Source organism: Thunnus albacares, chromosome 13, assembly GCF_914725855.1.
Source record: "Thunnus albacares chromosome 13, fThuAlb1.1, whole genome shotgun sequence".
Classification (NCBI taxonomy): Eukaryota; Metazoa; Chordata; class Actinopteri; order Scombriformes; family Scombridae; genus Thunnus; species Thunnus albacares.
The window spans coordinates 28,429,730-28,445,391 of NC_058118.1; the positions used below are offsets into that span (position 1 = coordinate 28,429,730).

General features: G+C 38.9%; 1 protein-coding gene across 4 annotated transcripts in view; it reads right to left on the reverse strand.

Annotated features, from left to right (window-relative positions):
- The window catches only part of cadm1a (cell adhesion molecule 1a), a 416,956-nt gene that overhangs the window by 163,482 nt on the left and 237,812 nt on the right, over positions 1-15,662 (reverse strand). The window lies entirely within an intron of this gene.

Sequence of the window (15,662 nt, forward strand, 5' to 3'; positions counted from 1 at the left end):
AATCCACTAGAGCACTGCCTGAGATTATATCTGCAACCACACCGTGAGATTACATCATATATGTCTTGATATAGATACATTTTTATAACATGCTTTCACACCTGTAACTCAGTTCAGTTGGTCCAGACCAATGAAAAGAATCAAATTAAAAATATTGTTGCCTTTTAGTTCTGATCCCTTTTGTGGTTACTTATCTCAAATAACTAAGAGGTATTAACATTAGGTCTTAGGATGGTTATGAGCATTACTAGCTGAGACTGCAACTAGAGATGTCCAACAAGTCCTCCAAATTAAACAACAAAATACGTCATTTGTAACTGCCCTCCAGAATGACACATACCAGTGTTTTACAACATTTTTCTGTGCCAAAACCTTGACAATTACTTTTACTTTTCTAAAGTTATGTTTACGCACAAACACAACTTGTTTAGAATTATGAGGAAGGAGCATGGTTTGAGTTCAAATCAGTACTTAGTCAAGTTTGGAAAAACATCTTGGTTTGGGTCGAAATGACTACTTTGTTAAGGTAGGGGGACCTCCATTGTCATAGTTACAATAATAACAATATGGTTATGGTTAAGGGACGATCATGGCAATGGTTATAAGAAATCGATGTTGACTATCAGTAGGAAACTGGAAACAAACAGCAGTCTCCTGTGGCAAAGTGTTGTTGACCCACTCAACCACCTTAATTGGACTTTGTGGCTCTATAATAGTGTGACATGACTTTGCTCCAAAACAAATGAGAGTTAAAATTACTATGGCCACTTGGAGGGCTTTGCTGCTGAAACATGAACAAATGTAGTTTTGGATCATTTGTTGAAAGTGCTGATGTCATGCAACTTTCACACAACTGTAAATGAACTGAACTAAACAGGCAATTGTGCCAGCGTTGCCTTGAACTACCCAAAACAGATTAGAAACCTTAGAAACTCACTGAGTTTCACTACAAAGGAATGAGGGTTTGAGATAAATACATTCATAGTGAGAAGGAGTGACAGTTTACATGCAAGCCAGGTGTGAGGCCCATGTTCTGGGTGCAGAGTACAGTTGTGGTTTTCAACCAGTCTGGCAGGTGAACATAATGGTTATTGTGAACTGAACCCACTAAGTGACTAGACTCGGTGCAGAGATAATGCACCTCAGGTAAGTTGGAAGATGAAAGAAGTGCACATAATACATTCAAGAGTGCAGTTTGATTAGACCGATTTCTGTGAGGTCAAATTAGTTTGTTTAACAATGGTACAGAGGATAAGTGTTGGGGTAAGTGCTTGCTTTCTGTTTCTGAGGCCCAGGGTCCATCTATAGTTCTCCACTTGCTCATCCAAGAAACAATTATTCTCTGCAACTCAATTTTCAATCTTTGCTGCCCTCTTTGACCTCTCCAAGTGCTACAAGATGCTCTCATATCCAGCTATTCAACGCTGAGTAAAGTAATGGGGTACATTTGGAGGTGGGAGTGCTTCTTTGATATACATGTGCAGGGTCTTAATATAATACTTACATACTACATTTGTGCAGCTTGTACTGCATTACATCACATTATACATGTGGTCTTTTATTGTGCCCAACCCCCGTGTAAGTCTTTTGAAGCAGTAATAAGAAACATGTCATTGTAAAAAATAAGCCTATCTTATCAGCCTTAAAAACAAAGTGAGGTAACAGACAGATAAGGGCAGCCCACCCCCTCGAGTGTGATGCCACAGATCTGACCTTTAGTCTAAATTAAACAGTGGTGTAGATATGGTGGCTCCAGGGTCTGCCTAAGCCTTTCTGGTGCCCTGAGCAGAATTTTGAATGCCTCTACCCCCCTAACTCCAACCCCTAATAACCTCCTGTGTGCTAACCCAAGAACTGTGAATTATAAGGACAACACACACAAGTAGCACTGGTAAAATGATTTGTTGTTGTGTCTAGGGAATTTATTTCACTAAACCTTATGGCTAAACCTGCTAGTACCAGGCAACAACACACACTGAATGCCTTCAGTTGCCAACAACAAGAAAAGATGCAAGCCTTACCTGAAACCCACTGAGCTCAAATCACTTTCCAAGCCAGTATCTTGGTTTCAGTTCATTTTGGTTGACAAATAGATGCAGACATAAATTAAACCAAAATAATTCAGGGATGAGAGTAGTCATTCATTATGTATTACGGTCTCAACAACAAGATGGCAACCAATCAAAAGGAGACAAGTCTTAATTGTTGGGGATGCATGGGGATGTTGTTCAACAATACAATAAAAAATACTGAATGGCAACTTAAGTGTCATTAAAATGTGGCATACTGAAAAATAAAAATTAAGCAGCACACAAGCAATTTAAGTCATCAGGTTTTTGTCAGCCAACATAATTGGTTATTTGAACAATGCAATGTTTATTAACTTAACTCTGAAAAATAAATCTGTTCTGTGCATTTTTTATCTTTTTTCCCCATTTTACTTTTGCAATTTATAATGTGATTGTTTTGTGGGTCCATTAGTTTGACCCGATGTAGAGTCAGCTACCACAGACTGAGTGTTTGCAGAGAAGTTAACTTCTAATGACTAATAACTAATGGATTAGGATTAGAGTTAGAGTTAGAGTTCAGGTCAAGAAAAGATGTACTTTTAGGGTTAGGGACACAGGAATAGACTACTTAATTTGTAGCCAGAAACATTTGTGGAAGAAAGAGTAAATAAGAGAAACAGTGTGTGAGAGAGAGGAATTTGAGAGTGAAGCTGCCCATGGCCAGAGTCAATACTGATTTTAGTAAACATAAATAGGATTGGATCTGTTACTTCCACACAAACAGGTACTTCACAAGAAGATTATTGATCAAATCCCACCAAAGGCAGAAATAGGGCATAGACAAAAACAAGATTACAGACAAAAGGGGACCTTCACATCCTGAAGGCTGCTGAAGAAAGACAAAAAAAATCCCTGAAAATAATGGAGCACTAAAAATACTCATATCCAATCAGTCTTTTTTTCAAAGAGGTAAATGAGCAAAACATGAAGTGAAAAACATTGTTTGTATTCTGAGTAATACATTTAAAATAATGGTGTCCCACATTGTTGCGACCAAGCAAAGAGGTGAAATGAATATCCATATCCAGGTCATGTTTGATCATGACATAATGCTGTGTTCCCCGTCATAGTTCCTACCCTGTCTCATAAAAATAAAATCTATATACTACTCAATGGTTTCTGAGGAAACATACTGTATTAGCAATGCAACATGCTTTTACCACACAGAAGTTGTAGGAAGGCAGTGGGAGTGTATCTTTGGGTGTACAAAGCTCAGGACTTTGACCAGAGACCAGGATTTGTGTTCGGTATCCTGAGTGTGGTTAGGTTTAGGCTACCAAAACACTGTTTTTAAGGTTCCTCCAAATGTGACCTCCTTTTGGCCAAGATTTGACAATACAACTTTAACCTTTGTGGTACTTTAAAATCCAGTGTCTACAGGGCTGGAACCCCTGACGTCACTAAGGCAAATCTTAGGTAGAGCCTCCTCCTTCCTTCAAAGGAGTACTCCTCGTAGGAGGCGTCCAAGCAGCTCATGAAACATGAGACTGCCACAGTGTGATGAAATCCAAATGGTAAATTACACTGAATTTGAAAAGAACTTTAGATTTTATAATCATGGTGGCTTTCCAAATGTGGTGGAGCTAGCTCACAACATGCAATCAAATGCAATCAAAAGCAGAAACCCAGCATTGCTATCTCACACAGGTCTGCTGTAGTGGGGTCTAATTAAAGCTACGACCCCCAAGGTATTCTTTCCTACTTCTGCTGTGGAGGACCGCTGAGGGGGAGCAAACCCTGCTAGTGCAAAGACAAACAGACTTATTAAGCCAAACAGGCCTATGGTGCTACTCGATAAATGACAAGAGAGACAGGAAAGAAGGAGGGAGAGCTTTTGATGGTAGAAAAGAAGGGGAGAAAGTTCTCCACCAGGAAAACCACTCTGGGTGTATAAAAACTGGCTTATTAATGTTCAAATGGCAAGGCCTGTATCTCCGTTCAGATATGCTCCCTAATGGAGGAGGGAAAAAAAGAGAAGCATTCACTCTCAGGGCAACACTCTGGAGAGGAGAATACTCTTTCTAAAGCCTTGGCTGGCACCAAACCAATGCTGTAATTTGAGACTAAATCACAGAAAAGGATGCAGAAGAGTGCACACAAAATGTGCTATTTAATCTGTTGAAATTTCTTCAGTCTTTGCAAAATAAAATTATTCCTCAATGTGAAGAAATTGGCATACTGCCAGACATTTGTCTGTGGACTAAAAATTCAGTGAGCACAAAGCTTACTTCTTGCTTCCCGTTCCTTGTTAGCCTTAATACTTCCTCTACTGTGGCCCTGATTTGGCTGGTCTGACATGAACATTAGTCTTTCAAAGTTCAATCAGTCATTCAAACTGCTTCCTGGTGACAGGCCAAAGAGAACAACATGGCCACAAATCAAAGGTGAGCAGAGAGCCCCTCTTACATGAGCAGGCTGGGGAGATGTATTGCTGGAGGCTTTGAAATGCAAAGGAGGAGAAGGATGTGTTTACATGATGACATTGTGTTTATCCATCAAAAGCAGATTGTAGAGAGAGGCTGTGTCGTTGCACTATTTGGAGATGGCAGATGACTGAGCACTCTGCAGAGCCTGGGTGGCACGCCAATCTAACAGCCAGGTCCCACCAGTGATGGAGGGCAACAATCGTATTTGGTGCCACATCTTTCTCCAGCTCCATGTCTGCTTTTCCTCATTCCTCCGCAAACAAAACAAAATTCAGAGGCAGGGCTTACTTTCTGCTTTCTGTGCTGATTCCACGCATACCAGATAATCACATCTAGCACCGTGTTCACATATTTTGCTTTGGTTATGGAAGGAACACTGAACACTGAAAAAAAAAACAAAAAACAAAACTGCAAGGTGTGAATATTTCACCAGTTTCCAATATACAGTGATTCCACATTTTATAGACTTTCTAGAACACAGCATCATTTTCAAGTGGCAATTGGCCCCCTTTTGTATCATTTCACTAAACTAATGACTGATGATTTTTTGAAAATTCCCCAAACAAGGGAAATAAGTGGAATTATCACAGAGCCCACAAAGTCCCAAAAGACGGTGTTTGGTTTTTTTTTTGTGTGCACAAATGATCAATATTTCTATCTTGTGCAGACAAGTGTGGAGAAGTTATGTTGTGTATGCACAAATTATTATCTTGTGCACATAAATTATTATCTTGAGCGCACACGATATTGATTTTATGCAAACAGAATTATAATTTGTGTGCAAGTTTTGAAAAAAAAACAACATATAATCTTCGGGACTTTGGGGGGTTTGTGAATTACAGTATATCACCCCATTGGAAACAGTTCATCTTGAAGGTTGAATATGTGACTACGTGGCTTAAAAGATAGGCAGACATAGGGTGAGAGATGGAGAAATGGGAGAATCCTCATTCTCTCATTTCTAAAGCTGCCAAGTCCCCACACATGTCTGAAGATTATGAAAAGGCCATTGAAATATCAGAGGGTTTAGTCTCCAATAACAAACATCACCATGCAGAAATTGATACCATACCAGGTGGTGAAAAATATGCAAATGTGGGTTGTATGCTCTAAAGCTAGATTTGGGGTGGCTCCTAGCTCATATTAGTCATGATTCCCTTACAGCATGCACTGCCCGAATACTGAAGCGCGGTTTGAACAGATGAACATGCATATGAAGTAACATTGAGCTACAACAATGATCCTGTCACTGATACACAGTATAAAGTGACATATGATGGTGAAAACACTAATGACACTATGTATTAATAACAGAGCTACACTGTCATTCCAGTTTTCACTGTTAATGACATATTGATAGCAACAAGCATTTAACATTCAGCATAAGGAAAAACTCATAAGTCTACAGTTTTTCTACAGTATTCCCTGATTTGCTCTGGGGTTTGACAACAAGCAAATGGGAAACATATATCAGCTTCCAGGATGAAGCATGATTATGAATCTGAAAACACACTGAAGGGGGCAAACAGAATGTACTCGGTCACTGTCTGTAGCACGTTCTCTGAGACAGCAGTGAGCTCTACATTCATCTGTTTAAACAAGATACATTAGCAGTAAAAACGGAGGCTGAGGCAGCATTGCTTTAACTGACAAACTGCTAGAAGAAAACTTCTTGCCTGCTTTGTAATGGTCTTATAGACAAGGCTGTTCTGTAGAGATAACCTGATAGCTTATCAAGGTGGAAATTAGCTTGCTGGTAGAGAGCATTACTTTAAAAAAAGGCGGAATCAACAGATTGCACCCCATAATTCACGGGAGTAAACAAATAAAAGAATAGTGGGGGGCTCACCAAAAGGCCATGGTCTGTGTAGAGGTGCTTAGGTGCAGAGCTATGGCATTTAATTAGCCTCAAAACCCGCACACATAAAAAATGAGCACATAGAACTGTATCCACGAGCAGAAAAGCATCCTCGTGAGGGAGCATTTCTTCTCTACGTGAACAGGGCTGTGATGAGTGCAAGCTCCACCCTCCCTACTCATTCACACTGCTCAATACCCGCTCGCTTGTCAAGCTGACTTTAAAACTTTGAAGGCAGGGATGGAGGAGACTTTGGAGGCCCAATGTCGTTATCGTCACAGCTCTAGTCACAGAGTTACTACAAGGGACTTTTAACTGGTTATGAAACAGTTCAGTTTAATATTGATGCCTCTATATGACCTACATAAGCAAAAAAGACCATCAGTGAGAAGATTGGCTTTTTTTATATAGTTACTCTAAATGCCACCGGGTCAGATTACCTGCAAAATCAGACGAAACAATTTACAGCACGCAGACTGTAAGAGCCTATGTTTACATTACATATAGCATTGTAGCATGAGGGAGTACAAAGACTAGGACAAGGAGAGGACATTTCTCTTCGTTAACGCGTAAAGTTAGACTTGTTGCCGGCTTCCCGACTCTTCCCGACTTTTAAAAACGACGAGAGAAACAAAGAGAGAGAGAGCAAGCTGAGAGAGAGAGAGCAGAGTCGAGCGAGAGAGTGAATGAGAGGCAGTCAGATAAATATAAATAAAATGTTATTTTCTGATTCTTTCACAGCAGTTACATTCTAAAGAACAAATAAACACGCCCACACTGGTGCACTTACCTGCAGGAAGGTGCAGCTATGCTGGATTTGGTGTGAATTCAGCCTTACATGTAACCTAGGTATATGAACAGTTCTAAAAGAAAGTTTACTTTGTTTCACCATCATCATATTATAATTATTAATCTTACATAGCTGCAAATAGATACATTACCTCATCACTATGCATCCTGCAAACGGCTATGTTTAAAAAGGAAAAAATAATATTAAAAATAAGTTGCGTCTTTCTTTCACTCCCTTCCAAAACAAATACACACACTAGCCAGATCTTTACAACATGAGGCAGTGGCGCTCATGGGAAATGTAGTCTTCATTCTGGGAAACACCACCACTTTTGCCCACAGGGGCCGCTAAAATCAACACAAAATTAAAGTTCCTTGTAGTAACTTTAAGTAAGAGGCACAGTTGTGATCAGGGACACATGTTGTTAGTTGGCTACTTTAAATGTATATGTCTGTATGACAACTTTTGATTCAAAACTGAAAGGCCAGTTGAGTGTTTTTCCATGTGAGGGTAGATTATCCTTCAATACAAAGTTACACCGGCATGCATCTGGCACCAAAAATTCATTATATTTAACAGCTGTAAGAATATCAAAGAGTGCAATTGTATTTGGAATCATGAGTCTCTTTGCTATCATTTGGTGTAAAGCAATCACAGATGGTCCAGCCCAAAACACAGAGTTTCCCATGTGCAATTTAGTAATGTCACATCTTAAGATTTCTGAGAACTGAAATCCTTTAATTTCAAACTGCCTCCCTTCGCTGCCATCTGGGCCCTCCACCATGCTCAGCCGCCTGGGGCAGCTGGAAATAAATCATCTTCCACTGGATGTTTACGTTGAAACGTATCATGAGTTATATGATCATACAATGCACGCATTTGTCACATGATCAGTGGATCACCTCAAACATAGACATTACGTTGTATTACTTCTTTACAGATGACAGCAAAAACCCATCGTAAATGAATGTGACACATTACATCCATCATGACTACTTGCAATACCGACACACACACTTCTACATAACATGCTTTTACACAAAGATAACTTGCTAATATGCGATGCCATGCTTGTTAAGGGAACTCTTACATCAAAAGGGATCTCCCTCTAGAGGCTTAGTGTGCAGGCATGTAAATACATCGACATCCTTCCAGCTGTACTGTGAAGAAAAGTAGGCTAAATCCTCAGCCCTCTCACTGACAATTTACTCAGTAATATCTGTGTGTGTGTGTGTGTATGAGTGAGTAGTAGTATGAGATTAGTGTTGCCATTCACAGTTAATTCTACATATTCTACTGAGGCAAGTTAATTAACAGAGGCCATGGTCATATTTACTAACTGCAATATTTATAACACTAGAGAAACATAACTACAGCTCAGTTGTTCTCCGGATGACGGTGCTTTAACACAGACATAGTTATAGTTTCAAAAATTCGGATGAATTGACATCAGGTTTTTAGGGTTCAACAGCAGTTGAGCTTGCCATTAGTCGAGTGCAGGAGAATCATTATTTTTGGAAGAGTGGGTAGGGATGTGTACCTGCCATTTTGCTGACAACTTGAAGCTGTCCCGACACTAATTAGATAAGTCAGTGTGTTTCAATGAAGGTATTTAATCAGCTCCACTAAGTGCTAATGTGCTTTGTTGGCTTTGATCCAGCCCCCATTTGACTGACACAATAGCTTGATTTTGTCTTAAGCAAAAAGACAGTACAACATATGTCTGCTCATAAATATACTTGAAACATGTGGAACAGACAAGAATCTTAATCATCCATCCTAATGCTACCGTGATATCCTCCACATCAAGCATGATGTAAGTGCAGATGGATGCTGACTAGACTAGATAGCCCAATTTAAGGCAACAGGGCTTTTTTGCCACCAAGCAAAAGATAAGAATAGATGATGTCATACATTGTGCAGGTTGTAAAGCCCTTTGAGACAAATTTGTAATTTTGGACTATATAAAAATGTACTTGACTTGATTTAGATAATGCAATAAGTCCTTAAAATTACATGAGAATACATGTTGTTGGTCAATATTTTATCTGATCTGAAGACTCCATCAGGATGATGTCATTTGTCTGTAGCTTCCAAGCCCATTACAAATCACTATTGAAAAATAAATATGTTTTATGATGTGACAGTGCTATGGCAAAGGTTTGGTTAGGTTTAGACACAAAAATGATTTAGTTAGGTTCAGGGAAGGATCATGGTTTGGGTTAATCAACTGATACTATTATTTTTCTTGGGAAGACTCAGATAATGTGTTGCACAAATAAAGGTCTATTTACCACAAATTCCATATTTATATTCAGAAGGTTCATGTCAGTTTTCTCCAAGGTAAACTGAACCATTACTCAGAATTTTAACAAATGTTTAACAAATGTGGGCCATTACTAAAAAATTGCTAGGAATTACAAGAAATTCCATCTTTGCCCAGATATAAGGTAACTGTTTCTATGTTATTTCACTTTTTTATATCCAATTGCAAGACATTTAGATATTTTTCATAACAGCGCGTTGTCTAGAATTGAATGAGTATTCGCTATTGAGTTACAGAGTGAGCACATTTTTAAAGTACCAGTTTGTAAGATTTAGTGGCATCTCGCAGTGAGGTTGCAGATTGCAACCAACTGAGTACCCCTCCCCTCCCCCTCCCCTTCCGAGCATGTAGGAGAACCTACGGTGGCTGTGAAACTCGCTAAAAAACATAAAAGGCCCTCACTAGGTAGTGTTTGTCTGTCTTGTCTGTTCCACTAGATGCCACTAAATTCTACACACTGCACCGTAAAGAGAGTGTAATAGTGTAGGTTGTTTGTAGCTTTAATGTTTCTAGGCAAGCACATTTCTGTCGGTCTACAGTGTGCCTGCTAGAGTTAGTCAGCTATACAGGAGTTTTCTGTTGGGTTATGGTACACTTTTTGTTTCCATGGATGAACAAATTAAATAACTAGTAGATATGAGTGAAGATCATCTCCTTGACATCTTCACTGCAGAATGATATGGTTAAATCGCACTGACAAATGAAGTAGTAGCTTTGTAGCTTTTCCTGGGCCTTTCATTCTAGCTTCATGTCGACCAATTAATACGCAGATATCAAAAGCTCTTTAGTATTGTTCGAAATTCACACTAAGTGGTGAAGAAGCACACTTTAACTGCATCATGAGATCGTTATTGTGATAATGCAGCAAAAGTCTTCATATGCGGCTCTATTGTTACATAGACCCTTGATCTCACCACTTAGTGGACGAGTGAGTTAGAAGGCAATGTGACCTACCTGATACCCTGATGACTATCTGTATCTCTGCTGAATATCAAAGAAGTGGAACGCAGCATGCGTCTTTGATGTCCTGCACACATCCCTATGAAACTGACCATACATGCTGTTTGTACCAAGAAAGGTTCGAATAGCATGCACGCATTCCTCAATTTTGTACTTACACAGATCAACTAGGGTAGATAAACCATGGCAAGTGAGATGAGGTGTTTGCTAAGATAAGCTACTGACTTGGAACAACATGTGGGCACTTTTTATTGTTCCATGTTTATATTTTTAGTCCAAGGGATCTTTGAGTCACATCCCTTACAATGATAATTACAAGACATGGACATGCAATGAAGACAGTTTTAAGGCACAACTTATAAAAGGCTTTATTGTTTATTGTGATGACAGTGTTAATGGGTTTGTCCTTCCATACAGCATGTCTGTCTGCCACATACCTTGGGCCAAAGCAAGATAACTGTGGGACTTGCTGGCCAGACTGCCACAAATCTTGATTTGGTTATTCATTGTCTACAAAGATTCCTTTCTAAATGTTTTGATGACTCTCTGACCATTTATTTAGCACCATCATCAGGTAATCATTACAAAGTATTTGGTCCAAGACAATGTCTGGTGAAAACTATTTGTCTGATCTGCATGAAATTGATTTTTGGGATATTGATGGAGCCCTTTTAATTTTGGACAGTCCCATAAGCTTTAGCCAATTCAAAATATCACAAGTACATACGAGATACTGTATCACATAATCAAATGGCCAGATTGCAATGAATAATGATGAATAGAGATGTGAGACAGCAGAGTAAGACAGACATGTGCCAGCAGTGCATACATATGGAAAGTCTCTTCTTATCCCTTTATGAAAATACATTACATCAGGAGACCAACTTAATAGACATGATCCAATAAACCCAGTAAAATAAACCATAATGACATCCAAAAGGATACCACATCATTAGGGACATGTTGAAGGAAAAGTGCTATGATGAATGCGGCATTTGTCAATCGCACACACCTATGGCGAACATACCATCTGGGTAATCAGCAGCCAGCATGAACTCATCACACCCACACATCTGACCATCATCATACAATGCAGACCTGCCAGCACACCCACCTACATACACACACGTTCCTGTACTGCTATCGTTATGAAGACCTTCTAATGACTAAATTCACCACCTAACTCCTAACCCTAATGTGATGCTACTGTAAAGTATCACCATGCAAATTATTCTTTGTTTGTTTGACATGTGTTGTGATGCCCATGATTCAGTAGCACAATATCTTCTATTATGATCACTGGAGACATACATGAATGGTATGTGCAACTGCAAGCTAAGCTAAAAGCTATTTCTTGAAGGACTGCTGTGGTTCATTGCAGTGAGAGAAAATGAAGATTGGGGGTGTTTGTGTGGATGAATATTTGGCCCAGTTGGTGCTGCTATGAACAAGTGGGAGCGGTCCTGACATGATAATGACACAGCATGACCAAGGGCTTTGGCTGGCTAATTCTAAAGGAATGCCACAATCTCTAACAATGGGATGCACAAAAAGAATGGTATTTTCCATTTGAGGATAGAAAGGCCCTCTCAGTGAGATAGAAAGATTCTCACAGCTTTGGTGGTGCAAAATAGATTGGTGAGGTTGCATTGGGTGAGTATTTGGTCACCAGGCATGTGCACAAGTGAGATTGATCAGAACTCTAGAACAGCTATTGCTGACAAGAAACATCAATCATTAAAGTCAGTCACAAGGCTGAATAGGTTTTCACTTTTAGTGTCACAGAGTGTCTTCAGGCAAGGCTTATTTAACTTATTTCATGTGTCACACAACATTTATCACATATTATTTTCAAAATCAAAGCTGCAATCTTGCTTAAAGGTATACAATGCAGGATTTCTTGGTTGGTGTTTTTAAACACAACATTCAAAGTTGGCCCCTCCTGCCCAGCTCAACGAGCAAGAAAGAGAGAGAGAGAAAGCAGTGGTAGTCGAGTGAGCTAGAGAGTGGATGAAGAGAGGGAGCGGCGCTAGCGAGAACAAATAAAACGTTATTTACTGATTGTTTCATGGCGGTTACGTTCTGAAGCAGAAATAAACACGCCCACACCTCTACACAACCCTACTGGAAGGTGCCGCATTACTGGATTTGGTGTAGTTCAGTCGAAGTACATGCTTCATCCTGTCCGCTGTGGCCTCTCTGCTCTGCGTGTGTGTCTGTGTGGAGCTCAGACCTGTCCTCAGTCAAACAGACACAGACAGAGAGCAGACGAGACAGATGGAGACAGCGATTTAACCTGTTTGCTACACTACGAGTCCAGACCTCACACCCTGTGCGCTGTTACTGGTTGGGGACAACACATCCACTGCCCAAAAATAATAAGAAAATACAGACAGTGTGCAGGGTCTGTATAGATACATACACCACCACACACTTCTAGTGGGTCATAAGTTATGACAGAGGGATTGTTTTTGTATGAGTCTATACATTGTTTTATAGGAAAATCCTGCATAGTATACCTTTAAGCACTGATGCCTTTCCCCCAATACAGAATTTATATTTTTCTGATATGCGTGCAACATGTTAAAGCAATTTTTCTATTTCTTTTCTAGTTATTGATTTGTTTATACCATGCAGCTGTACATTTTCAACTGTCTGACACCGATATAATATGGTAGAAAAAGTCAATGATATTGTATTAAAAAAGATATTCTGCTATGTGGCCTGTTGCCCTTTCATATCAGAATTTAATTTAATTCAGATTATGTTCACATATACTGTATCTTCTATTTGTGGTGATACAGATTGCTACATTTTATTAACAATGATTATTTTTTTCTTCACCACAAACATGCTAAAACACTGGGAAAAGGTTCAAATTGCAAAGTCATCTATCTATCCATAATGGTTAAAACAGTGAAAAGCAATTGTCACCTTTTCAGAGAGCAGCCTAGAAGATCTATTGTGTGCATTCATTGTACCATTGGTTTTTCATTTTATATGTAAATTGCTGATATCATTTTAACAGGAAATCTCAAGAAAGCCCTACTATCTAATTCTCATGGCTATAAAAACCCCACAGTGGTTACACCAGGATGACTAGGATCACAGTATTCTACACATGTATTCTACAATGAATTGAAAGAGTATTGGTGAGAGTGCAAAACAGCACGGATGAGTGAGGAGGAGAAATCAGGAATTTGCTCTTATCTAGCTTCAACAGTCAGCCAACTGCAGATACAATACTGCAGGATTTTATGGACAGCGAGACCTCAAAAGAGTGTGGCCAAATACCATTGATTTGTGAATGAAAGGGCAACTCATTTTAGTAACCATAATGACTTCAGGTTCCCTTCAGTAGCACAGAACAAAATGAATGTCCTCCTTCATTAAAGCCTGTTGGAGATTTGTTCAACTATAACTGATGATTTGCCGTCCAGGAAATCTGCATGTTATCTTGAAAATGCCCTAACACACTACATAGCGTACAATGGGTGTAAGCACAGAGACATCAAGGCTGCTATTTTGTTGAAACAGGTCAATTCTTTGTGAAAGTTCTTTGAGCGTCGCAACCGGAAAATTATATTTTACTGGCACAGTCTTTAGATGTGTGCAATGGTGGAGAGGTCATCACTGTTTTCTTTGTAAGCTTTGGAGGATATGTGAGACAACAAATCATAAGATGGCTCTAAGATATGAGATAATTCCCTCCTGCAGCAAAAAGACACAATAGATAGCATTGTTTTTTCATCTTTGGTCATAATCCAGTAGTGTTAGCTTGTCTCATGAGATCCCCTCAGTGCATTTTAGATATACAGCAGCACTGCTGAAAAGGAGAGAAGTGCTCGGTTGCATAAAACTTATTTAAGAAAAAAAAAAGTATTTTGTTTAATTTATCTATATTATTAATTTCCTAACCATTGAAATAAGTGCAATTTCAAGACACACAACCAAAGCTTTCCTAAGCTTAAATAAAGTGCTGAATTAATTATTATGCAAGTGAGACCATAGTAAAGATCACTTGATCAGATTACTTACTTCAAGTCAGCTGAAAAATCCATCAACTCTGATTCATGTTCAATTTACTGTCATTGTAAATTGAACATACTAATACAATAAAAAGATCTTTGCAGCTGCTAAAATTGACTAAGTATCCACATGGTTTCCCCTGCAAAGACTTTTTCTTTTTTTAACACATTTCCATTCTGATGGAAAAAAAAATATAATAACCAAAAAACAGGACTGAAGTGGAACACCACATTAGCCTTAAAGTAATATTTAAGACATTGCATATTTTCCTCACATAGAAGAGGTTTTCATTAGATGCTTTATCCAACTGGGTACAGATTACTAAGAAGTGATGTTGATGAGTGTCTCTGTCCCAGAACTACTTTGGAAGTTACTTTGGTGGATTGGGCCTGTTGATGCAGTAAATCAAGCCTGAGAAATTAATCTCTTATTGCAAAGCCCACGCTACAGTACCTCATCAGTGTGGACCTCTTAATTTGATTCAAGAGTCAGTGATGTGAAATGACTTTTTGATGTCCAAAACAATTTAACCATATATAATGGCTCATTTTACTCTACCACAAAAGAAGAATAGGAATAATACTACAATTGCAGTCATCCACAGTAATAAAAATTCAGGACCCATTTTATCCAGACAAGATCTTCTATTAGAAAAGAGAAGAAAAGTCAGACACTGTCTCCTGAATTGCTATCACCGGTGCCTCTCGCAGTAAAAACATATCACTCTAGACGACCCATACAAAATGTTTATAAAGGTGCATGTTGCTGAACAAATTGAGGTATTTCTCTTTACGGTTTCCTGTAAATGTACTGAGAGACAGTATACTGCCATCTGTTTGGTTAACTGCCGATCAAGACAGGGCTGTGTTCGGATTCTAGACCAGAGGATGTGCATAGTTGGTTGTTTATGTCACTATTATGGAGACAGCAAACTATTACCATGATGACTTTCCAGAGTTGTAAAATCCTGTCTCATAGAATTATAAAAACTCAAGAAGCTATTACTAAAATTGGATTTCTTGGTTCATATTTTATCTTCTCAGAGGTACCTGAAGCAACTCACCCAGTATCTTTTTTTTCTTTTTCTTTTTTTATGCACAGCCATTTTCACTAATATTAATACACTATTACAAATCAAAGCCCTGTCTCCTAGAAGTTACGTTCATATACAACTAAATTGCAACAGCAAATAAGTTTTGCTAGA